This window comes from Chiloscyllium plagiosum, chromosome 16 (assembly GCF_004010195.1).
Source record: "Chiloscyllium plagiosum isolate BGI_BamShark_2017 chromosome 16, ASM401019v2, whole genome shotgun sequence".
Lineage (NCBI taxonomy): Eukaryota > Metazoa > Chordata > Chondrichthyes > Orectolobiformes > Hemiscylliidae > Chiloscyllium > Chiloscyllium plagiosum.
Genome location: NC_057725.1, coordinates 13,050,854 through 13,077,738, shown reverse-complemented (window position 1 = coordinate 13,077,738; position 26,885 = coordinate 13,050,854).

Below are 26,885 nucleotides of genomic sequence, written 5' to 3'. Positions count from 1 at the left end.
GAAGCAAAGATAATGAGAAGAAATATATCTAACATAATACAATCTTATATGTACAGAACAAGAAGGACTTCAGAAGATGGATATATAAGCTTGTACTGATTGTAGCAAAAGTAAAAGAGGTCATAACGAGACAAAGCTAAATTTTGATTATGTACCCAGTGTTTTAAGAAAGTTAATGTTATACATCAAAACATTGTTGGCAAATTGTCATTGAGTCATAGAGATCTACGTCACAGAAAAAGGCCCTTCGGCCCATTGTCATCGCAATGGTCAAAAATAATCACCTAATTATTCTAATCCCATTTTCCACACTTGGCATTGTTGCCCTTAGTATTGCAAGTGTACAGCTAAATATTTCTTAAGTGCTCTGAGGGTTCTCTTTCTACCACCTCTAAAGGCAGTGAGTTCCAGATTTCCACAATCTTCAGGACAAAAAATGTTCCCTTCAAATCTCCTCTAAACCTCCTGACCCTTACCTTGAAGCTATGCCCCCTGTTCATTGATGCTTCCATCAAGGGGAAAGGTTTCATCCTGTATGCACCTCATAATTTTATACATTTCAATCATGTCCCTTTTCAATCTCCTCTGCTCTTAGGAAAACAACACCAATCTGTCCAATGTCTATTCATAACTGATACTCTCCAGCTCAGGCAAGATCCTGGAAAATCTCCATTGCGTCATCTCCAGTGCTATCACATCCCTCCTGTAATGTGACGTATTGTATGGTAATGAGATGAATATAAAAGCAATGGTACAGCTGTGGCATGGATTGATTTGAACTGAATGTGTGATTACAGACATGAAGAAAGATTTCAGGAGCAAAGATTTTTTTCACTGAAGTGGAAGGTGTACCAGAGTGACTTGATAGAGGAATTAAAATTATGAAGAGTTATTTTCATGTCAAGACTATATGAAAGAAATTATAATTTGTTCACAAAGCAAAATTAGACTTCCTTGTTTAATTTTAAAATGGACCTTGCTGTACTGACATGGCTGCTACAGATCACATACTTCATAAATTGGCTACAGTTCTTAGATTTTCTAGTAGAATGACCTAAATTACCAACCTTGTGGAATTTCACACCTTTAATTGTATGAATCCTAAAACCACAGTGAGGGAATGGAACATCTCTGAATCTTAACTAACAACAAAGGGAGAGTCATCAAACCTTAGGATATAATATACAATGAATCTTTGACCAGAGATATAGAAAACTAACTAATAAATTAAAACTAATTTCTATAGCTCATATGAACAAAACCCTTCTGGGTTTTTGAAAACCTTTTGTTATACAGTTTTGGATCCTAATCTGAGCTTGCTTTTAACATCAGAACAGGAAATAGCATATCAGGGCCAATAACTAAGCCTGCTTCAAGATCCAAGTCTGTTCAAAGTTTGCTTCCAGAAAAAAAATCTGTATTTACCTCAAAAGTAAAGTGATTCCCAATCTAAAAGAATCATTTTGCTACAAATCACAAATTCAAAGGAATTCTGCGAAGTCTATCATTTAACTATCTGGAATCAATTGAACTATGTTCCTTGAGTGAAAGAACCACCACTGCACTCTCACATTCATGTGACTCCACATCTACACTTTTGGTTGTACATTCATTTATATTTATATTCATATTCAAAACTTATTTTCTTCCTCTTCTTTATTATACACTTATGTATATGCATTAATTCAGAAAAAACACCACAAATTTAAATGTGAATAAACAATACTTTTAATTCAAATGTAAGAGAGAAATTGCTGTGAGACATTTTAAAGAAATGACTTCACCATAAAATAAACATTTGAAACACACTACAGCCAATTTGAAATTAAATCACTCAATTTATGGACAGAAGGTGAGGAGCATAAACATGTCCAAACTGCTCCTCTTACTTTATTAAATTGAAAAGTAAATTGTAAATGCAGGATAACTAACTTAAACGTCAGTTTGAGGAGAGTCCAGAGCAGGCTGTGTCATCATAGAGATGGAGGGGCTAAATGAAGGTCTCTGGTTTCAATTTATCTGTGTGTTTATAGCAAAAGTTTTGCATTTCATGTTGGATCTTGTATGGTTTGCAGCTCTCTGAGAGAAGTTGGCTAAAGCAAGTGACAGGGTAAAAACAATGACTGCAAATGCTGGAAACCACCCTTCAGGCACTCTGCCTGTATTCCTGATGAAGGGCTTTTGCCCGAAACGTCGATTTTACTGCTCCTCGGATGCTGCCTGAACTGCTATGCTTTTCCAGCACCACACTACTCCAGAATAAAGCAAATGACAGTCAGACCTGCACCAGGAGCAAAACATAAACTGTCTCACAGACACTCACAACCACCCACCCCAGACACACAACACACAACACACACACACATATACGTTTGTGGGGTGAATTTGTACTTGCAGAGTTACATTGTATTTTGCTCAAAAACTGCATGAATCCATGTAAGACTCTGTTAACTCATTTTTAGATTAGAATCAGTCTAAATATTATGGCACAGACAACAGAACACAGGGGGCTAACACCTTCAACATCTTATCTGGGCTGACACCAATTGTTACAGTTAACCTGAGAAGTTAACTTTTTAAAAAAAGTTTTGTGATTTACATATGGAAGAAGTGAAACCATCGTGGTCATTCTAACAGACGAGAGGCTTAACAAACAATCAAGGTATTTTTCAATGTATAATTTCAGTTGCATCACATTGTAAACTTTTGCTATAAATTCGGTGTCTTACAATTGTGTACTCCACAACCACCTTTTGAAGGAGGGCTGAAGAAGGGCTTTTGCCCGAAACGTCGATTCTCCTGCTCCTTTGATGCTGCCTGACCTGCTGCACTTTTCCAGCAACACATTTTTAAGCTCTGATCTCCAGCATCTGCAGTCCTCACTTTCTCCCACCTGATGAAGGTGCAGTGCTCCGAAAGCTAGTGCTTCCAATTAAACCTGTTGGACTATAGCCTGGTGTTGTGTGATTTTTAACTGACCATGTAGAATGTGAACGAAGCTTAGTGTCAATTTGAATCTTGTGCAGTAACAAAAGCTCAACGATTGCCTTTTTGAAACGAGTGGAAGAATCTACAATGGGTCTAATTGGGTCTTATTGCAGCAGAAAGAGATCAGCAGAGCAGTTGGAAAGTATTGAGAAAGGAACAAGGACTAGAGCTGAGGTCTCCACCATCACAAAAGAACAAATGAAGGTTTTCATGATAAAATAGCTGGAACTAAGTAGAATGCTCTTGAAGACAGTGGCATACTTATGGGTGATTCCTACAGAAGTGAATATCTTTAAGATTGATGTATCCTAAAAGAGAATTCTTGGGGAAGTAAGAAGTGAACTCGGGTGCATGACATTATAAACCCCATTGTTATGTTAATAGTGCTTGTTTTGTTTAATTCAATTACATATGATAGTTTTCTTAGTTTTAAATACTTTATTTTCACTTTAAACAAATCTTGTAGCATAGTTCTTTTGTTTAAAATCAGACATTCAGATTTCTTTCTGGATATTTATTGTCCCTAACCTGACCATAACAGTGTCTGCAAACTTCTTCAAAGATATGGAGCGTGAGCTGGAAACCATGTGGCTCTTGTGGAGAAAATACCAGCTGAAATGTGATGGACTGAATGGCATGCTCTAATGTTGGAATATATTATTGTTCCTGAACAGTGATCAGATAATCAGAAAGTGAGATTGATTCAAATGGAATCGCCATTTACTCACTCAAGAAATAGCTGCATGAATGGAACATTGATTTCAGTTCCAATAATTTACAAGCATTCAAGAGGCATAAATAATTACTTAAATAAAAGTAACGTGCAGAGGTATGGAGAGAAGGCGAAACATTGGCATGTAGACAAAGTACTCTGTGAGCTGGTGCAACCACATTCGGATAAGTGGCCACTGTAACAATTGGCTGATTCTGTGATTCAGGGCAGTGGATTGAGGGAGAGATTGGAAAAGGGGAAGCTGGGATTGTGTTGAGTTACCAATTCAGAGTATTTGCTAACTGCCCGACATTAACAAAGTAATTGCAAGTATTATTTATACTTTAGCAGAGCTGTGTTTTATCACACTTCCTGCCTGTTAGCTGTGAACCCAGAATCCCCATCCTTTCAAGGTCACACCATTCCTGAGATGCTGGGAAGTTAATGAATTTCTGAAACTCAAGGGTACCATTTTTCATCAAAAACTAAATACACCATGACCATGTAGCACAATTACATAGATGTGTTTTAATCTACTGGTATTAAAAACATAAAAATATTGAACAACAAATCACCAAGGAACAACATTTTCAATGTCTCTGGGTGATTTGTTGTTCAATCTTTGAACAAAGATTCTCAACCCCTTACCTCTATGGAGCCACATGTGCAAAATGCACATGATTTTTGACAAGGGGTCTTCCCTCCGCACTGGTAGTCTAGCATCTGTGTCTGCACTTACTTTTCACATGTTTCTAATTCTTCAGAGTGAACCTCCACCTAGCATTCCACGATCTATGTTGTCAGTGATGTCGTGGTAATGTCACTGGGATACTAATCCAGAAACCTGGCTAATGCTCTGGATTCAAATCTTACTCTGCAGCTGGTGGGATCTGAGTTCAATTAGGAAAAGAAAGAGAATGTGAATTTTATTTTGAAAGGTTGCATAATGCCATCCATGTTTGATTGTTCTAAAAACACATCTGGTTCATTCATGCTCTTTGGGTATGTAAATGTCTTATTCTTATCTGGTCTGACTTACATAGATGTGCCAGATCCACAGCAATGTGATTGACTCTGAACTGTCCTCTGGGCAATTGCGGATGGGTAATAAAGGCTGGCCTGGCCAGTGACACCCTCATCCCTGGACAAATAAAAAAATCACTGTTGGCCAACCCTCGAGATGGGTCAGCCAATGAGCATCACCTATTTAGCACACCAGCTTCCTAATTCACTCACCAACTTTAATTAGATGGTTTAGTTGTTCAGTTGTTCTGCATTTTATTATCTGAGTTTGTTTACTGCTTTTGATTGGCTATGCCTAGGAATAGAAGAACACACCAAGCAAGGCAGCAACAAGAGGTAGAGAAGCCAATGTTTTGTGTATAACCTGGAACATTGACTTCTCCAACCCCTAATGTTGCCTGGTTTGCTGTGTTCTTCCAGCCTCCTGTTTGTCTACTTTGGATTCCAGCATCTGCAGTTTTTTGTTGTCGCTTTGCCTAAGTATGGGCTCAAGTAAAACTTAAACAAACCATAGAAAGAGCTAGAAGCCAGGGCTAGAAGTGTAGAATAAACATTTTGAAACATTATATAAAACTCTTGAAAATAAAGTGCCTGACTACATATAAGCTGGGTATGTCACTTCTGCACAGCTTTGATATATAAAAAACATACAATAGATTAGAGTCTTGGAGACAGTTTCTTAATTGACCCCTGCTGGGTGATTTCCATAGGCCTTCCCTTGTCCCATCCAGGTTTCCAAACCAGCACGGGGATTTTGGAGTTTTGGCAAAATTCAACCCCCTCTCTATCTTATTAACAAATCCAAGATGCCTCACACCTGTTGCTGGAGGTGAGGATGGAGGAGGAAAGGGAGCAGGATTTAAGAAGAGACTCTATCATAGCAAAGAGACATTGGGGTTAACTTTTCATTCATGTTGATCCTGGAGTATTGACTATTTTTGGTATAAGCAACATGGAGCAGTACAATGCCTTACAGTGCTAGAGACCCAGATTGTATTCCAGCCTTGGGTGACTGTCTGTGTGGAGTTTGCACATTCTCCTGGTGTCTATTGGGGTTTCGCTGTGTGCTCCAGTTTCCTCCTACAGTCTAAAGGTGTGCAGGTTAGCTGGATTAGCAATGTTAAATTGGCCTGTAGTGTCCAGGGATATGCATGTTTGGTGGATTTGCCACGGTAAATGTGGGGTTACGGGATGGGGTGGTTTTGGATAGGATGGTCTTCAGAGGATCAGTGCAGACTCGATGGGCTGAATGTGGGCATTCTATGAGAGCTTTTCCTGTAGTCCAGTTTAGTTTTGCGCTAAATGGCACAACCAGTGGTTTCTTATAAACCTTGAAGTTCTCTGTCTCATTGATTGAATGGAGTGAAGATAAACATCATACCAGAGGGAATGCCCAAGGTAGATGAGGGTTGCAGTTTTATTGAAGACAAATGCATCAAAGATGGAGGCCATGGTGCAGTTGAGTATATCAGTAGCTGTAAAAGTGTTGTAGAAAGTTGAGAATAGAAATTGTGTTCAAAGTGATTTGGGGATGGATTCATTCCAGGAGTGGATGCAGAGGGAAGCGGAGTTACAATGGAGGGTGAAAGATACGGATAGAACAAAGTAAGAAAGAGATTGGAGATAGCTTTGTCTGTGATTGATACGATATAAACAGTTCTGTATGTTAATCTGTCTTTTTTTTTTCATCATGTCTTTGGCTTTAAGAAACCTTTGGTATTATTGTTCTGGGGTTAATTATATTTTCTGTTAGAGCCATCATTGGATTTCCATTGGAAATATCCACTAATTTCAGCTCTTTGCTGGGAAATAAGTGGAGTTTGGGAGTTTGTAATGCTGCATTTGGTTTTGGAAGTATTGAGTCACAGTGTACTATGTTTTAAATTATGTCACACACCAGGGTAATCAACAGCCAGTATATAGTAAATCATAGGTATTATTGCATTAGGGCTGCTCAAGATGAAGGGCCTAGCTTTAGGTTAGCTAAACTGTTCAATCAAATTATTGAAAATATGGTTAAATTTAGTGGCTGTAAATTACTCCATGTGATTTTTTTAAAAAATAGCAAGAATTGCCATCCATTTCAGCAATGCTAGTATAATTAACAGAAAAGATGGACAATTGACATTTGTTTGCATATATAATTCTGTACAAATCTAACAATCCGCCACACTGTATTGAGTGTACTTTTCTCCCTCTAGACATTTAGTTACTTGATAATTTAAATAAATGAATTATTCTAAACAGGTTGAATGAGTTTAGTTGTACTTAAGTCTCTCTGGGTATATTTTGTGATGATATCACTTCAATTACATTTTCTCTGAGTTCCATGTATTGTTATTAGAACTCAGAACAACCCGACATTTCCAGCTTTGAGAGAATTTCATGCCTTCAGGGGAATGACCCACAGATAACCTATAGCTCAGTGGTAGTGCTCTCATCTCACGATTGCAAGATTCTAGGCTCAAGTACTATTCCAGGACTTGAATAGAAAAATCAAGGCTTGTATAGTGTATGAAAAGCTAAACTGAGGCCCCATCTAGCTGCTTTGGTTAATGTACAAGATAGAATAGTGTTCTTCTTTGAAAGAAGAGGAGGGGAGTTAACCCTGATGCTCAGGCCAATATCTTCCTTTGCAAAGACAGATGATCTAGTTAGGGTGGCAATGTGTCTTGGTGGTTAGAACTGCTACCTCACAACACCACAGACCTCAGTTCAATTCCACCTTTGGGTGACTCTCTGTGTGGAGCTTGCACATTGTCCTCTTGTCTGCATGGGTTTTCTCCTGGTGCTCTGGCTTCCTCCCACAGTCCAAAGACTTGCAGGTTCGGTGGATTGGGAAATGCAGGGTAGGGGCTAGGTCTGGGTGAGAAGTTCTTTGGAGGTTTGGTGTGGACTTGATGGGCAGAATGGTCTGCTTCCACGATGTTGAGATTCTCTGATTCATATCATGCCATTGCCTATGGGATTTTGCTATGTAAAAATTGGCTGCCTTACTTTATAGTAGTGGCAGCACTTTGAAAAGTATTTCATTTGGTGCAAATCACTTTGAGATTCACAGTTCAGTAAGTCAAACATCTGTTATAAAGAAGGTGCTGTATTCCATGAGTAAAGGGTTATATCAGGAGAGAAAACTTAGAAAATCATAACTTGATCCAGCAAAGTCAAAATGGCTAAATGTAAGAGAAATCATGTTTGGTGAAATAGAGGAGCCTGTAGAGAAAAAGGTACTTGGCTTTCCACAAGGTAGTTTATAAGGCACCACATCAAAGGCGAGCACACAATATATTAGCAATGATAAAAACTGAAAGAACCACAGATGCTGTATATCAGAAACAAAAACAGAAGTTGCTGGAAAAGTTCAGCAGGTCTGGCAGCATCTGTGGAGAGAAATCAGAGTTAATGTTTCGCGTCCGGTGACCCTTCCTCGGAACTCTGGACAGTTCTAAGAAAGGGTCACTGGACCTGAAACATTAATGCTGTTATCTCTCCATGCAAACTACCAGATGTGCTGAGCTTTATCAGCAATTTCTGTTTTTGTTTCTGATGTCAGCAATGATAATGCTTTTGTAAGCTAACAGGATGCAGAGAGAAGAGATAAATGGGTTTTTTTGAATTGACAAACTATAACAAGTGGGGCACTGTAGAGAACAGTATTTGCAACCTACATCAATGACTTGCAACTATTTGAACCTTATATCAATAATTTGGATGATTGGAATGAACGTGTAGCTACATTTGGTAAAGATACTAAGATAGGTAGGAAAATAAATTGTCAAGTGAAGGTGGAGAATTTGCCAAGCAATAGAGACAGGTTAAGTGAGTGGGAAAATATGAGCAGCCGGGTTATAACATGAATAGATGTGAACTTGGAGAAAGTGAGGACTGCAGATGCTGGAGATCAAAGCTGAAAAATGTGTTGCTGGAAAAGCGCAGCAGGTCAGGCAGCATCCAAGGAGCAGGAGAATCGACGTTTCCGGCATAAGCCCTTCTTCAGGAATGAGGAAGGTGTGCCAAGCAGGCTAAGGTAAAAGGTAGGGAGGAGGGACTTGGGGGAGGGGCGTTGGGATTGTGATAGGTGGAAGGAGGGTAAGGTGAGGGTGATAGGCCGGAGAGAGGGTGGGGGCGGAGAGGGTGGGAAGAAGATTGCAGGTCAAGAAGGCGGTGCTGAGTCTGAGGGTTGGGACTGAGATAAGGTGGGGGGAGGGGAAATGAGGAAGCTGGAGAAATCTGCATTCATCCCTTGTGGTTGGAGGGTTCCCAGGCGGAAGATGAGGCGCTCTTCCTCCAGGCGTCGTGTTGCCATGGTCTGGCGATGGAGGAGGCCAAGGACCGCATGCCCTTGACCTCCTCCATCGCCAGACCATGGCAACGCTCCTCATTCCTGAAGAAAGGCTTATGCCGGAAACGTCGATTCTCCTGCTCCTTGGATAGATGTGAACTTGTCCGCTATGGCAGACAGAATAGAAAAGTTGTTCACTGTTTAAATGGGAAGAGATTGTATGACTCAGCAATACAAAGGGATCTGCGGGTGCTGGTACTTGAATTACCAAAATTAGTATTGCAAGTATAACAAATGATTAGGAAAGTAAGAAGAACATCACTGTTTATTTCAAGGATAGTGGAATAGTAAAGTGGGGAAGTTTTACTGCAGCTGTATGTTAGTGAGACCACATCTGGCATACTGTGCACAATGTTGGTCTCCTTATTTGAAAAAAATGTAAAATTGCATTCCAAGTCGTTCACTTGACTCATTCCTGGAACAAAGACTTTAGCATAAGGACATAGGAACATTGGAGTAGGAGTAGGCCATTCAGCCCTTTGAGCCTGATCCACCATTCTAGATCTTGGCTGACTATCTACCTCAATACCATGTTCCTGGGCTTTGAATTAGCAAATAGAAACCTCTCGATCTCTGACTTGAATATACTCAATGACTAAGCTTCCACAGTTCTCTGTAAAAGGGGTGGAGAATTTCGAAGATTTACCTTACCTAAGTGAAGAGGCCCCTCTCTTCTAAGATGTAAATGGTATACCTTTTATTCTGAGACTGTGGCTCCCGATTCTGGACTTGTACAACCAGGAAATAAATCCTTTCTGCATCCAGCCCTACCTCATGAATAAAGATTGAACAGGTTAGGTGTCTATTCATTGGAGTAGAGAAGAATGAGGGAGTGATTTCATTAAAACATATGGGCCCAGATATTTACGTCAGGGTCGGCAATCCTATCTCTGATTCGATTGATAATACCCACCTGCCTTCAGGTGGTTTCTATGCTGCAGGCTGATAGACATAGGCCTCCCATTATGAACCTGTCCATGAATTTCATTGAGCAGGGAACCAGTATGGAAACCAAACCTTGTTTTGCAGCAATGTGCTGTAATAAGATCTAACAGTATAACCAATCTTTTCACAGTTCCTGTGAGAAGATTAAATATGTCAGCTTGAGATGAGGTTAGGGTGACAACTGGTTAAGGGGATAAGGTAAAGTGAGGACTGCAGATGCTGGAGATTCAGAGTTAATAAAGCGTGGTGCTGGGAAAAGCACAGCAGGTTAGTCAGCATCCCAGGAGCAGGAGGGTCAACATTTCAAAATGTCGACTCTCTTGCTCCTCAGATGCTTCCTGACCTGCTGTGCTTTTTCCAGCGCTACACTTTATCGACTCTAAGGGGATAGGGTGCCAAGCAGACAACATGCCAGATAATTAGGGTGCAAGGTGGGTAGGATACCAGTGTGTAATTTAAGTAGGGAGCCAGGTGAATATGATGCCAGGGTGTGAGGTAAGTGATGGAGTGTTTGGGACTGGTCAGGGTTGGCAGAGGGGTGATGCTTGATCTAGTGGTGGTGGGAGGTGTGCAGTATCATCCAGGGAGGTGTCAGGCCACAGGATGGGACCGCATGCTGGATTCTGGAGATTGGGGGGTGGGTATCAGCCTGATCAGCCCAGGGTGGGTGCCAGTCTTTAAGAGGATAGAATTGTGTTGAGTGTGTGAAGTGTCTGATCAGGGCTGGTGGTTGTCATGACTCCAGGAAAGGGTTCGAGGGATGTGTTCTTGGGGTGTGAGGTGGGGGCGTGTTAAATAGTAAGTCATTTGCTGAGCTTAAAAGCTACCTGGGAGTTAGTGAAGGTTTTTAATCCTCTAACATTTTCAGGGTAGCCCTTAGATTAAATAAGCCAAGACTCTCTGAATATTTTGACGTTAATGGATTCTTTGAGAGGTTCCTGTCGTAAGGTTATTGCCCATCAGGATCTCTAACTTTCTGTTGTATTTGGGACTTCATGCAGTCCCAACACAGAATCCCAGTTTATGCTGCACCAATAACCCTCTGATCATCAGAAAGGTGGGCCCGCAAGATCCCGCAAGAAAGTGCGGGAGAAAATCAGAAGGTCTGACATCATCTGTAGAGTGAGAAACAGAGTTATCATTTTAAAAGGTTACTGGACTTGACATGTTAACTCCATTCTTCTTTCCACAGATGGTGCCAGACCTGCTGGGATTTTACAGCACTTTCATATTTTTCTTCCGGATTTTCAATATCCGCAGTTCTTTGATTTATTTTCGATCTTATTTGGAACAGGAGGGTTCTTCGAATTGTAGGGAGACTAAAACTAGAGGACATCATTTAAGAATAAGAGATGACAGAGCAGAGATGAGAAGAGAGTTTCCCTTCTCTGAAAGGATTGTTAAATGTGTAAGTCTCTTCCCTAGAAGGTAGTGGAAGCTGAGTCTTTAATTTGATTCAAAGTAATATTAGTCAGATCTTTGATAGATAGAGTAGTTATGAAAATTGGATTGAGACCACAGATTGTAACAATGATCTTTTGAATGGATTGGTCTAATCTGCCCTGAGCCCCTATGTTCCTAGAGGTGGTTGCTCTGTTAATACTAGTCTTTCATCTTTGAGAATGCATGCCCAAGATTATGCTCTCAACTAAAACCTAAGAATTTTTTTAAACTTTGTGCAGCTGATGGAGGTCCTTACATTGCAACTCATACTATTTTACTCTCATTTAATTAATGTGCAACATAGGTCAAAACTTACAATATCCAGTGGTCAAAGCTGCCCACTCAGGAGGGAACATATGAGAATTACCCTGCTGGTGAGCAATATGAGGGAAAAAGACCCTGGGAAGAGGGTTATGGAGCTAACAAGTAAATTTAACTGTTAGATGTTAGGACTTAAATGTTAATTTTGATTTTCTCTCCACAGATACCAACAGACCCACTGAATCTTGCCAGCATTTTCTGATTTTATTTCGGATTTTCATCATCCACTGTATTCTGCTTTGAAACTGAAATGTTAAATTAATTTGACTGCTGCAAGGGAATCCGTTCTGGTTTATAATATGCAGGCAATGACTGCAGGTACATTAAAGATACTCATCTGGGTTCTGTTACACAGAGGGCCTGTTTGGTATCACCTTTCCAAATTATTAAGATCAAAGATTACACTGTAGAGCTCTTATTAACGGATATCGTAGCATCACAGGACCGAAAAACTGCTTCGAGAACTTTATTGGAAGCAGTAATTCACTTCCAGAAGACTGAAAAGAGACAGAGATTTTCAATCAGGGCACACTGCAGCTAACTTGAAGCCAAAGCACGTTTGGACAGGTCATCTAAACATGGAGCATGTTAACCACTGCCCACTTCGAGAAGTAAATGATTTAGAGACAGCCCTTCAAACTTTCATGTAAACAAAATGAAGTAGAAGATGAAGTTTCTGCTTTAACAACATACTAAATTTCAACTTCAATTGCTAGATGATTACCCCGGCACGATACTTCTGTTCGTTTGCTATTCTCTGAATTATATTTTGTATTTTTGCAAAGGCAGCGATCTTTGATCTGTAAGTGAGGGGGGGTCAAAGGTCACAGCCATGACAACATGTTTTAGACTGTCCGTCTAATATAGAAAAGTCAAACCATGCAAAGTAACTCTAGACCTGCCTGGTAGGTTTGAAAACAATCTTGGTAAGATCATATCGTGAACTGGAAACTTATTCTCGGGTTCAAAGATCAGATGGTATTTATCCCAAAAGTTCACTGTAAGGGAATAGGGTCCACTTGGTCCTCAGGGGAAATCTATCTAATTCTTGCACTACACGATCCATTTTTTAATGATTAAACTGTAATGGTTTAGGAGAACCCACAGATATAAAAAGGTTAGCTAAGCATTTCAATAATTATGTCAGTTAAACTATGCAAAATTGAAAATGGGTAATTCTGTTTAAGACTTAAATGTGTTTTTCTCTTTCTAATTCACTATATCTGATCAACAATTCTTGCAAAAAATAATCAGGTTTATATAAATTGTGCAATGATTTTGCAAACTATGATTAATTTCTATGAACTTTATCACCTTCAAACAAGAAGGTGCTGACTCCTGACAGAGGTATGCTTTCTCAGACAGCAGACATGTTCCAGTTTTCTTATTAAGTAGCTTTTCTACATTAGTAACCCTGGATATTACAGTCATACAGTCGATCATCATAGTCAATTCTATCCACTCCTGCAAATCTGGAGTATTTAATTAGCCAAATGTTTAAATTTACTCTGATTTTTAAAAATTAATTCTTTGGATGTGACTGTCACTGGAAACGTTGACATGTATTGCCCATCCATAGGATTTACAGGGACAAATTTACAGTGCTCTGTCCTAAGAGAAAAAGATAGCAAAACACAAAGTCTGATGCATTTAGTAGTATCCTGTATGATCTATTATGTAGAACATGTGCTGTATAAGACAGTTCCCATCCTAATTACATTTATTCTAGATATTAATCGAAAGCTTACCTTTATCTGCTCAGTATCTATTTTAAGAAGCCCAAATGCTTGCCTCATCATGTTTGCTTATAATTTTTGATTACACTAGAAATCAGACCTGGAGTACTTTAATTCACTGAATTTTGCCAGTCTTCATGTCCATTTGCAGATTGCAAATCCGGATTTGTGGCTCTGAATGCTATTCTGGTGTTTAAGCAACATACCTACCAGGTTTCTACTGGCGCAGGTCAGATTTGAAGACCCCCCTCCCCCTATTATATACAATTGACCAGCCAAGGGGGACCTTAATTCAACATCTCATCTGAAAGGTGGCTTCACTATGATGCAACACCCCCTCTTTATAGCCTCTTGAGTGTCAAGGTACGTTAAATATGCTGAAATCACAGGTAAACAGGGTAGTTAAGCATGCATTTAACACACCTGCCTTCATTGCTCAGACCATTGCATACAGGAGTTGAGACGTCATATTGAGGTTGTACAGGATGTTGGTGAGACCACATTTGGAGTATTGTGTACAGTTCTGGTCATCCTGCTATAGCAGGAACATTACTAAATTAGAGTGAGTTCAGTAAAGGTTTACTAGGATGTTGCTGGGACTGGAGGGTTCAAGTTTTAAAGCTAAGATGGATAGCTTGGGACTTTTTTCCACTGGAGGTGTTAGTTGACAGATAAATACTGGTTCCAACTCCAAACAGAAATCTCCAATTCTTCTTCAGTCATGAGGTTTTGTTTTCTATGTCCATCTGCGAGGGCAATGTGCTGGAATCAGATTTCACTGAAAAAATTTCAAAACTAAATGTACAATTGAAGTGGACTGATTATTGCAGTTCCCAATTTTAACAACCTTATGTGTAAAGGCATTTTCCCCCTGCTCCCATTTCTCTTCTTGTTCGTTCTCAATCATCTCACTTGCACACAGGACACTCAATGAAACCTAACCAGTAATCTGGCTAGCGATTCACATCCACAATTAATCCAGAGATGAGAATGCTTCTAGCTGAGTCACGACTGACACTTAGGCAATTCGACAGCAAAGCTTCTGACCCACATAATGCAAGTTTGTTCTCAGAATAAATCCTAAGTGAAGATTGCTACCTCCATGTTTTACCCAGCTCAGGGAAGCAGTCTGACACTCCTACAGTTGCTTTGATGATGGCATGGATTTTCCAACATTTAGCTGGGGCACTAACTGGGAGAAGTTGCAGGCAAAGCATGAGTTAACCACATTCATTCATATGTGGCACAGCACACTCAGATGGTTGTCCACTGGGGCATGATGGCAATGATAATACATGTTGTCCACTTACTTTTTCTTTTGCATTTACATTTCTCAGTAAGAGGTTGAAGAAGGAAATGCAGACCCGACTGAAAAATCTGCATGCAAATGATACCCTAGTGGTTTTATTGTTGGACTATTAACCCAGAGATCCATGTTCTTGGGGCCTGGGTTCAATCCTGCTATGGCAGATGGGTGGAATTTGAATTCTATAAAAATCTGGAATTAAGAGTCTGATGATGACCAGGAAACTGTTGCTGATTGTGAGGAAAAGCCCATCGGGTTTGCTAATGTCTTTAGGAGAAGGAAATCTGCTGCGTTACTTGGTTTAGTCTACATGAACTCCAAATCCACAATAATGTGGCTCACGATTAACTATCATCTGTCTAAATAGAGATGGGCAATAAGTGAATGCCCAACAAGTGATGCCCACATCTCTTGAACAAATAAGAAAAAACTGGATACAGTGCAAATAGTCTGAGAGCTGTGTCCTAGTTAGTACAGACACAAGTTATTAATAACATCCACACATTGCAAGCCTGGCTTTTTGAAAGAAACCATGCTTTCCAAGCTAAAAAGAAATAGAAGTGTACAAAGTTTTAAAAGAAATCATTCTCATCAGCTTAATTGTGATTCATGAAAATATGCAGTATTTATATTTTATTGCATACCTTCATTTAGATATTGGAATTCTTGTAGAAACGAGATTAGCTCATTAAGAATTTCTTTGGGAAAAGAGTTTAAAGGAATCAATCGGTTTTGGATTAGTAGGTTATCATCATTAATTATTAACTTCCAATTTGCTGCAGTCAAGAGGTTTCTGAGATTTTGGAGCTTGAGATCATAGAGTCATAGAGTCATAGAGATGTACAGCATGGAAACAGACTCTTCAGTCCAACCTGTCCATGCTGACCAGATATCCCAACCCAATCTAGTCCCACCTGGCAGCACCAGGCCCATATCCCTCCAAATCCTTCCTATTCATATACCCATCCAATTGCCTCTTAACTGTTGCAATTGTACCAGCCTCCACCACTTCCTCTGGCAGCTCATTCCATACACGTACCACCCTCTGCGTGAAAACGTTGCCTCTTTTATATCTTTCCCCTCTCACCCTAAACCTATGCCCTCTAGTTCTGGACTCCCCAACTCCACTTTGCCTATTTATCCTATCCATGCCCCTCATAATTTTGTAAACCTCTATAAAGTCACCTCTCAACCTCCGACGCTGCAGGGAAACAGCCCCAACCTCTTCAGCCTCTCCCTATAGCTCAAATCTTCCAACCCTGGCGACATCTTTGTAAATCTTTTCTGAACCCTTTCAAGTTTCACAACATCTTTCCAGGAGACCAGAATTGCATGCAATATTCCAACAGTGGCCTAACCAATGTCCGCAACATGACCTCCCAACTCCTGTACTCAATACTCTGACCAATAAAGGAAAGCATACCAAATACCTTCTTCACTATCCTATCTACCTGTGACTCCATTTTCAAGGACCTATGAACCTGCACTCCAATGTCTCTTTGTTCAGCAACACTCCTGAGGACATTACCAATTTGCCAGAGCGGCAAGGAGAGAAGGAGTGGTGAAGCGAGGGCTGCCGGCAAGGTTGAGTTTTCCCGCATTAAAAGGGACTTACCTTACGAGTCGGGCCTCCATTTTGCTGAGAGGTGCGAGGGAGGAGTGAAGGACTTCTGGGAAGTCATATATTTGTGTAGTTGCGTTACCCGAAACACTACTCGGGTAGTGTCTCCCACCCATCCTCCTCCACCAGATGCACCAGATTGGTAAGGTAATGAGTTTATTTTTTATTCCTTATGTTTTCAACAATCTCTTTGGGAATTTAGAATCGAGGGAATGGTGGTGAGGGTAGTTGAATGTTCCTCCTGCAGAATGTGGGAGGTAAGGGTCACCACTAGTGTCCCTGCTGACAATATTTCCGGGAAGTGCACCCAAATCCAGCTCCTCGAAAACCGCGTTAGGGAACTGGAGCTAGAGCTGGATGAACTTCAGATCGTTCGGGAGGCAGAGGGGGTTATTGAGAGGAGTTACAGGGAGGTAGTCACTCCTCAGGTACAAGAAAAAGGCAGATGGGTTTACAGTCAGGGGACGGAAAGGGAACCGGCAGACTGTGCAGGGATCCCCTGTGGCCATTCCCCTCAACAATAAGTAAACCGTTTTGGATACTGTTGGGGGGGGTGGGGCGACATCCCAGGGGAAAGCAGTGGGGCACAGGTCTCTGGCACAGAGTCTGTCCTTGCTGCTCAGAAGGGAAGGGGGAAGAGGAGCTGAAAATGTGTTGCTGGAAAAGCGCAGCAGGTCAGGCAGCATCCAGGGAACAGGAGGTTTTTGGGATCCTTAAGGGGGAGGGGGAGCAGCCCCAAGTCGTGGTCCATATAGTCACCAACGACGTAGGTAGGAAGAGAGATGGGGCTTTAAGGCAGAAATTCAGGGAGCTAGAATGGAAGCTTAGAGCTAGGACGAACAGAGTTGTTGTCTCTGGTTTGTTGCCCGTGCTATGTGCTAGTGAGGCGAGGAATAGGGAGAGAGAGGAGTTGAACAAGTGGCTACAGGGATGGTGCAGGAGGGAGGGCTTCGGATTCTTGGATAATTGGGGCTCTTTCTGGGGTAGGTGGGACCTCTACAAGCAGGATGGTCTTCATCTGAACTAGAGGGGGGCCAATATCCTGGGGGGAAATTCACTAAGGCTATTGGGGTGGGTTTAAACTAATCCAGCAGGGGGGTGGGAACCAAAATTGTAGTTTGAGTATAGAAAAGGTTGAGAGTAGGGAGGTCCAAAATCAAGTTTCAGGGACGCAAGATGGCACTGGCAAGCAAGAAGTTGGTTTGAAGTGTGTCTACTTCAACACCAGGAGCATCCAGAATAAGGTGGCTGAACTCGCAGCATGGGTTGGTACCTGGGACTTTGATGTTGTAGCGATTTCAGAGACATGGATAGAGCAGGGACAGGAATGGTTGTTGCAGGTTCCAGGATTTAGATGTTTCAGTAAGGACAGAGAAGATGGTAAAAGAGGGGGAGGTGTGGCATTGTTGGTCAAGGACAGTATTGCAGTTGCAGAAAGGATGTTAGGGGACTCGTCAACTGAGGTAGTATGGGCTGAGGTTAAAAACAGGAAAGGAGAGGACACCCTGCTGGGAGTTTTCTATAGGCCTCCGAATAGTTCCAGAGATGTAGAGGAAAGGATAGCAAAGATGATTCTGGATAGGAGTGAGAGAGACAGGGTAGTTGTCATGGGGGACTTCAACTTTTCAAATATTGACTGGTATCACAATAGTACGAGTACTATAGATGGATCAGTTTTTGTCCAGTGTGTGCAGGAGGGCTTCCTGACACAGTATGTAGACAGGCCAACAAAGGGGCGAAGCCACATTAGATTTGGTACTGTGTAACGAGCCCGGCCAGGTGTTAGACTTGGAAGTAGGTGAGCACTTTGGTGATAGCGATCACAATTCTGTTGTGTTTACTTTAGTGATAGAAATGTATAGGTATATACCACTGGGCAAGAGTTACAGCTGGGGGAAAAGCAATTACGATGCGATTAGGCAAGATTTAGGAAGCATAGGATGGGGAAGGAAACTGCAGGCACATTAGAAATGTGGAGCTTATTCAAGGAAAAGCTCCTGAGTGTCCTAGATAAGTATGTACCTGGTCAGGCAGGGAGGAAGCTATAGAGCACGGGAGCCGTGGTTTACAAAGGAAGGGAAATCTTTGGTCAAGAGGAAGAAGAAGGCTTATGTTAGGATGAGATGTGAAGGCTCAGTTAGGGTGCTTGAAGATTACAAGGTAGCCAGGAAAGACCTAAAGAGAGAGCTCAGAAGAGCCAGGAGGAGACATGAGAAGTTGTTGGCGGATAGGATCAGGGTAAACTTTCTATAGGTATTTAAGGAATAAAAGAATGACGAGAGTAAGATTAGGGCCTATCAAGGATAGTAGTGGGAAGTTGTGTGTGGAGTCAGAGGAGATAGGGGAAGCACTAAATGAATATTTTTCGACAGTATTCACTCTAGAAAATGACAATGTTGTCGAGGAGAATACTGAGATACAGGCTACTAGACTGGGTGGGATTGAGGTTCACAAGGAAAAGGTACTAGAAATCCTGCAGAGTGTGAAAATAGATAAGTCCCCTGGGTTGGATGGGATTTATCCTAGGATCCTCTGAGAAGTCAGGGAAGAGATTGCCGAGTCTTTGACATTTAAATCATAAGCCTTTAAATCATCATTGTCTACAGGAATAGTGCCAGAAGACTGGAGGATAGCAAATGTGGCTCCCCTGTTCAGGAAGGAAAGTAGAGACAACCCTGGTAATTATAGACCAGTGTGCCTTACTTCAGTTGTTGGTAAAGAGTTGGAAAAGGTTATAAGAGATAGGATTTATAATCATCTAGAAAATAATAATTTGATTAGGGATAGTCAGCACGGTTTTGTGAAGGGTAGGTCATGCCTCACAAACTTTATTGAGTTCTTTGAGAAGGTGACCAAATTGGTAGATGAAAGTAAACCGGTTGATGTGGTGTATATGGATTTCAGCAAGGTGTTCGATAAGGTTCCTCACAGTTGGCTATTGTACAAAATGTGGAGGAATGGGATTCTGGGAGATATAACAGTTTGGATCAGTAATTGGCTTGCTGAAAGAAGACAGAGGGTGGTGGTTGGTGGGAAATGTTCATCGTGGAGTCCAGTTACTAGTGGTGTACCGCAAGGGTCGGTGTTGGGTCCACAGGTGTTTGTCATTTTCATAAATGACCTGGATGAGGGTGTAGAAGGGTGGGTTAGTAAATTCGCAGATGACACTAAGGTCGGTGGAGTTGTGGATAGCAACGAAGGATGTTGTAGGTTATAGAGAGACACAGATAAGCTGCAGAGCTGGGTTGAGAGGCGGCAAATGGAGTTTAATGTGGACAAGTGTGAGGTGATTCACTTTGGTCGGAGTAACCAGAATGCAAAGTACTGGGCTAATGGTAAGATTCTTGGTAGTGTAGACGAGCAGAGTGATCTCGGTGTCCATGTACACAGATCCTTGAAAGTTGCCACCCAGGTTGACAGGGTTGTTAAGAAGGCATACAGTGTTTTAGCTTTTATTAATAGAGGGATTGAGTTCCAGAACCATGAGGTTATGCTGTACAAAACTCTGGTGCGGCCGCACATGGATTATTGTGTACAGGTCTGGTCACCACATTATAAGAATGATGTGGAAGCTTTGGAAAGGGTGCAAAGGAGATTTACTGGGATGTTGCCTGGTATGGAGGGAAGGTCTTATGAGGAAAGGCTGAGGGACTTGAGGCTATTTTCCTTAGAGAGAAGAAGGTTGAGAGGTGACTTAATAGAGACATATAAGATAATCAGAGGGTTAGATAGGGTGGACAGGGAGAGCCTTTTTCAAAGTATGGTGACGGTGAGCACGAGGGGGCATTGCTTTAAATTGAGAGGTGATAGATATAGGACAGATGTCAGAGGTAGTTTCTTTACTCAGAGGGTAGTAAGGGTATGGAATGCTTTGCCTGCAACGGTAGTAGATTCGCCAACTTTAAGTATATATAAGTCATCATTGGACAAGCATATGGATGTATATGGGATAGTGTAGGTTAGATGGACTTCAGATTGGTATGACTGGTCGGCGCAACATCAAGGGCCGAACGGCCTGTACTGCGCTGTAATGTTCTATGTTCTATTAAGTGTATAAGTCCTGCTAAGATTTTCTTTCCCGATGTACTAGTTCACACAGCTCCAAAACCACATCTCCTGAGGAGTGGAGGTGTTCTGTCCTTTATACAGTTGATGTATGCCTTTGATTCCTAATGTCTTAGTTGGTCATGGTCTCCTGAGTCTCCTCTCCTTCTCCATCTTGGCCTGTTGGCATCCAGTGCCATTACTCCAAATCTGAGCAAAGGCAGACTCAAGTGAACAGCCATGAGAGCAGCTACTATGCAGAATTGTAGCTATTAGCCCATTTATGGTAGGTTAAAGCATTACGACTGTACCCAGAAATTGCCCTAAACAGTTTAAAATGCCCAACCAGCGATTCTCCTCAATAGGGGCAGGGATTAGATAAATAATGCTTGTGAAGGCTGCTCCCTCACATTTCCCAGAATGATAGATTAAGCAGACGTAAGGAATCAGGCACTGAAACAATCCAATTTCCCGAAAGGATACAAATTCAATCATTGCAAGGATTCTGATTATAATATATTAATTGGTTTTGTGTTTAATTCCAGCATGTGCCTGATAAGACAAAGGGAAGTCTACAACAAGATGGCATCCCTTTGGTCACATATGATCTACCTGACAAATTAGTATGTTGTGAATCCATTAACCGCCCTAAGAACAATCGATGCAAGGTCCAATTCCACCCCCTTCTGGTTAATGTGAGTGTTTCAAATGTTTTTGTGCACTCCTTTAATGCAGTGATCAACCTACAGTGATCAGTGCACAACTGATAAAGGCTAGACCCCATAACAATTTATTATTTGTATAGCAACAGAGACTTTAAGTATCCTTGCTCTAAAACTCATTGCATGCCTAGAATGCTGTTGCTGGTTCATTGATGTGATTTAAGACATATTTTTGTGAATTGTTGAACTCTCATGTCAATGAGACAAATAATAAAACCAACACATGGTTTCATTTAGCCTCCTGTCCTAGCCTGATGCTATCTCACCTGAGCAAAATTCTGGTCATTATTGGAATTACAGTGAATCAACACTACTAACATTCAGTTTGGATCCTGCAAACGTGTTATTTAGATTGGCTGTCTTATGGTGTAGGGATGAAATGAACAACATCAGGGTCTCTGTAGACTCCATGCATTGAGTGGGATTCTCTTGGCCAGAAACTTGAAGCACATTAAAACACAGCCAACAGAGAAATCTCTCAGCTCCAGAACTTTCCTTTCGTCATGAGCTCTGAAAAATATCAGACATGTCACATCAAACTTTAGTTTATCCGAATGAAATGTTATCTCTGCAGGGTCTTGGAAGCATTGTTGCAAAGCTACTTAATGTACATTAAGAATACATTTAGTGTAAGTCATGGATAACTCTCAAGAAATATTTTGGGATACTTCTCCTGAAATCATATTTTATGCATGTGGTTTTGTTATCTTAAATTCTTATTGTGCCTTTCTTAATATTTGAATCAGACGTTTCTAGTTACACAGCCAAAAAGTTTCATTTCAGTAAAATGTTTTTTTTGTTCTTTTTTATCTAAACATATAAATAAGGAATGTCGTGTTTTCCTGAGTAAACCCAGATGTCTCTACACTTCACAGATAATTTATTCTTGGGCCCAATTTGATCACAATGGGACTGCCTGGTGCTGATCTAGTTTTCTAGATACTGTGTGCCCTTAAACTTCAGGCAGTGGAATGGCTTGCTTTCTTACGTGAAAACACCAACAGCAAAGGAATTCTTGCTATTGCCTTGAGCTATGCCATTAGTTGAGATGAACAAGTTGGGAGAGAAACTGGGAGAATCAATTTATCTCGCAGTTGCCATCAAATGAACTTTGTACCTCCAATAATGAGCAGTCCCTAGATAAACAAAGATTTTGGAAAAAGACTCCTGTGCTCAATGGGGTACGAGTCCTTGAGCAAGATTGCAAAGCAAAGAAAGGGAAAATAAAAACTTTTCAAATTAACAGATTTCAAGAGATAGAGCAATTGAATTCGCCAGGTCCACAGCAACCATTCCCCCAGTTCACTCAAGACAACTTTGCAAATTTAGCTCAGAGCTGTTGAATTCAGGCAGTTTTGACTTTTCTGTCATCGTCTTCATTGTTGGCTTCTCAAGACAAGGATAGCACTTGTCAACTTTCGTGATTTAATATATGCCACATATCACTTGAAGAAAGAAAGTGGTTTGTTTCTACATATCTCCTACAACCCTACCTCAATCTACACACCTTGGGTCTAATTTAAATTGCCAACGGGTAAAATAGTGCCATATGCAGAAACCAGAACGTGTCCTCAATTTATTAATGTCGGACCTAATTTGAAGTTACAAAAAAATCTGTTTTTCTGTTTTAAAATTAATCTATTTTTCAGCATGTTCTCTTTTGGAACAAGTAATAGGTTTAAATAATCCCTTACACTGGACCTGGTTACTTTTTAATGGATTTTTCTGAATCAGCATAGCTGGCAAATTATGCAGTCCGAGAATTTGTGTGCTACCTGGCCATCCTTAAAGGGACTTCATCGACAAAAACGTAAAGAAATGCTTACCCAAATGTGAAACTAACAGAGGATGAGGAGTATTCCCCTCTGGGTCCACTGTAGTGCCACAGGCAATTGCCAACGCCTACTCAATCTCCTTACAATTGTACCCTCTTACAATTGCATCTTTCTTTCCCAATTATGTGCACGCTCCCTGCCAGCTGATCACATGCACCCTCCTGATCATGCCCCTCCCTCTCCCACCCCAAACAGGCCAGGACCTTGATGGAGAGTGATGCTGGAAATGCAATCCTTTTCGCAAAATGTTTGAGAATGCCCAGCAGGTGTCCACAGCTCGCCGATCTACTGCAAATTGGATTTGTCTTGGGTCTGTCACTCCACAGCAGGTATAATCTTTTGTCACCAATTCTCACTGCACTGACTCTTGAAATGTTTCCTAAGTGACTGTTACCGGGGGAAAAAAAAGGTGTCAAGCTTTTAGGAAGCCTCCTGCAGAGTTGTAGAGATAGGTGACAGGTATTTAAAATGAAGGATGGGCAATTGGGCAGTACAGATTCCAAACACTGGGCGGAATTGTTAACTATGTCTGGTCACACGGCAAGACATTTAGCACTTTGGTGTTGACAAACTCCTTTAATCTTTGTTAGTCACAGAGGCATGTTTTCAAAAAGTAGACACAAACACCATAAACCCAGTCAGGCGGCACGCGCAGCAGCCACAAAGGAAGAGCAAGACCCAAAGGCATATCTATCACCCAGTCTTGTAATATTTATGTTCGCAGTGCTCTTTAGCAACACAGTAACCCAGCAGACCAACAGATCAAACTGGCATCCTGAATCTTGTATCACATTTGCACACCAACGGAATGCAATGTAGACTACGTTCTCTTTTTGTCTTTGTGTGTTAAGATGGTGCACAATCATTGCTAACATTTTCCAACTAGTCAAAGGACCACTCTTGCAGAACTTAAAGAATGGTGTCCTCCTAAATATCACAGAACAAGCCAGTCCATAATTGAAAATGCTTCCATTGAGAGAATTGATTTCAGCATCAAAGCCATCCTGACTGTTTATGAAGAGTTGTTTCTTGATCTGAGAAAACTGAAGAAAATTTAAAGATATTAAAGAAGTGCAGAGGATTAAAGCATTATTAATATCTGACCCGGTATACTGAGCTAATAACTTTCCAGGGATCTATTATCTAGCAGATGCAAGTCCTTGATTGTCTGGTCTAGTTGAAATGTTACTTTGCAAATAATATCATACATAAAAAACTAAATATGCCAGTTGTTAATACAATTTCATAATATTATGAACGTGAATTTATGTTTCCCTGAAGAAAGAAATACATTTTAACTGTAATCCCTGAATTATTGCCATTACTTTCCATGACTAGTAAGCAAGTTTTTTAGACAGCCTGATCTCATTCCTCATTTTTGCTTGCAGTAACTTTCTCTGCTTGGCCTATGCATAGCAAATGCAGATGTTTTGCATTTACATGTAAATTTTATGTGGCTTAAATCACCACATTTATGGTGAATATAATTGGTTTGCCCTCGAATTGGGTTTACTCCTTGAATTGCATCCATTTTACAGTTTCTCTGGAGTGAGCAAAAAAACTGCATGCAAGCTATCCAGAAAAAAAACTCTCTAACTAAATCAACTCACATCTGTTCATAGTGCCTAGGCCTTCAAAATCTTTAAATGATAGCGCATTGCAGACTACCTTGTTCAATAGGATGTGAGCACATGATTTACAGGGCAGCAAGGAGCAATGCTCAGCAGGATTGTGTGGGGAGGAGCTGTCAAGCCGAGGTTTGATGAGAAATGTCCCCACAGGAATTGGGGAAAAAAAGTCTGAGAGAGTAGGAGGAGGAGTCACTTCTGACATTCCTATATAGAGGATACAGAAAAGCCACAGACCAAATCTGGCTCAGGCAAGGTTGCTTAGAATGGGAAACTTCAACAAGGAGAGAAAACAGCTTTCAATTTTTCTTTGAAGAACTCTGTAATGGCCTTTGAAAAATGCACACTCTGCTGTTTTACAGAAATGAGTAAATTGCACCAACACTGTGTGCCAAATCTCTGTAATTCTTTCAGTTACTCATGTCTCTCAGCCTCTTGATGGATCCAGTTTTCACCAAAGCCATGTGCAAATTATAAGGAAATATTACAGCATGGGCATTTCAATGATATCACCTTGATTGACAAGTGAACAATTCTACACAAATAATTTCTAACCAATATGTAAGAAGAAACCACAGAATTGGAAACGAAAGCTCCAAGTGCGAAATACATAAACCTTGATGCTTTTCTAATGTTATCACACACAAGATTTGAGATTTGCACATTTACTATAAGAAATATGTAGAAGTCAATTCTTCCCATTTGACAGGAGGAACAACTTAGGCACAAATCAGTTCACTGAAGAAGCAACAGACTCAGAAAATGAGAAATTAAGTTTTAAAAGGAAGTCCTTGAATTTATATAGTGCTCTTCACAATCTCAAGATTATTTTATAACCAATTAATTCTATTGAAGAGAAAATTGATTATTGCATTAAACTGCAATATCTCTTTCCCAGTGTGTGTAATAACACTAATGATCTGATTGTCCTTACTGATTAGAAACCAAAATTGTCAAACCAAAGTGCATACCAACTGTGGAAATCCCATGTTCTTTACTGCCATTGAGAATGTCCACATTAGGAGTTTTTATTCTTGCATTCTAGATCTTGATAATTCTTTTTATTGATCAGTACATGTTGCAATTACAAGATTCATAAGATGGCTATGTTTTGGGATTGTGTTTTAGGAATTTAAGGAAAAATGAAGTGGGGGTCGCACAACCCGTCCTCTATTCTGCCTGACATGAATTTTGGGTGATTTCTGTTATCAGAGAATGTTATGAAAAAAGGCCTATGTTGCTTCACTGAAAAAAATCATAGAATCCCTATGGTGCTGAAAGAGGCAATTTGGCCCATCAAGTCCACACCAACCCTCCAAAGAGCATCCCACACAGACCCAGCCCCCCACCCTCTCCCTGTAGCCCTACATTTCCCATTGCTAATTGACCTAGCATACATATCCCTGGACATTACAGGGCAATTTAGCATGGCTAATCCATCTAACCTGAATAATTTTGGACTGTGGGAGGAAACCAGAGCACCCAGAAACCCACGCAGACACATGGAGAATGTGCAAACTCCACACAGACAGTCACTTGAGGCTAGAATCGAACCCAGGTCCCTGGTGATGTGAGGCAGCAGTGCTAATCACTGTGCCACCAGATGATCCTCCCAGTAACCTCAGCTGGAGTTACTCTGCATTGCACCACTGATCCAGAATCTGGTTTCCAGCATCTGCAGTCATTGTTTTTACCTCGTTGATTTTAACCCTACCGTGAATCCTCTTGCAAGGATGCCTGCCTTGAAGAAGTTTTCCTCCTCTCTCTACAAGAATCTCAGGGAGTCCCTCTCCCACTGCAACTCCCAGGCCATTTCCTCTGCCCTGAAGCTCTTCAACCACATCGTGAAACAAACTCGGTACCACAGCTACATTTGCTTCCTCAGTGCATGCCTCCGTAATCAACTCATCCCACACGGACTCCGGACCACCTTTAAACCAGCAGAGTTCGGACCTTAACAGGACAAACAGTACAGACTACAGATTCAAAAACACCAGCAACGGTTCTCCTTCAAAATCCTCCGCTCCACGCTTGCAGCAATGCGCCGGCACCTAACCTCTCCACAGTCACCCCTGCCCAAGCTGAGGGCCACACTCTCTCAGAATTGCAAAGGACCCACTCTGTACTACATCCTCAGGAGAATTCATACTCTCAACAAACAGTATTTCAACTCCACCTCAAACATCAAAAACTGTAAGTACAACAAACTTTTATCCACC